Genomic DNA, 403 nt, shown 5'->3' on the forward strand with positions numbered 1-403 from the left:
TGAAGTCAGTGCTCAGGTGAAGTCAGTGCAGGTGAAGTCAGTGCTCAGGTGAAGTCAGTGCAGGTGAAGTCAGTGCTCAGGTGAAGTCAGTACTCAGGTGAAGTCAGTGCAGGTGAACTCAGTGCTCAGGTGAAGTCAGTGCTCAGGTGAAGTCAGTGCAGGTGAAGTCAGTGCAGGTGAAGTCAGTGATCAGGTGGAGTCAGTGCAGGTGAAGTCAGTGATCAGGTGACGTCAGTGCTCAGGTGAAGTCAGTGCTCAGGTGAAGTCAGTGATCAGGTGAAGTCAGTGATCAGGTGGAGTCAGTGCTCAGGTGAAGTCAGTGCAGGTGAAGTCAGTGCAGGTGAAGTCAGTGATCAGGTGGAGTCAGTGCAGGTGAAGTCAGTGATCAGGTGACGTCAGTGCT

This window comes from Austrofundulus limnaeus, unplaced genomic scaffold, assembly GCF_001266775.1.
Source record: "Austrofundulus limnaeus strain Quisiro unplaced genomic scaffold, Austrofundulus_limnaeus-1.0 Scaffold1753, whole genome shotgun sequence".
NCBI classification, from domain to species: domain Eukaryota; kingdom Metazoa; phylum Chordata; class Actinopteri; order Cyprinodontiformes; family Rivulidae; genus Austrofundulus; species Austrofundulus limnaeus.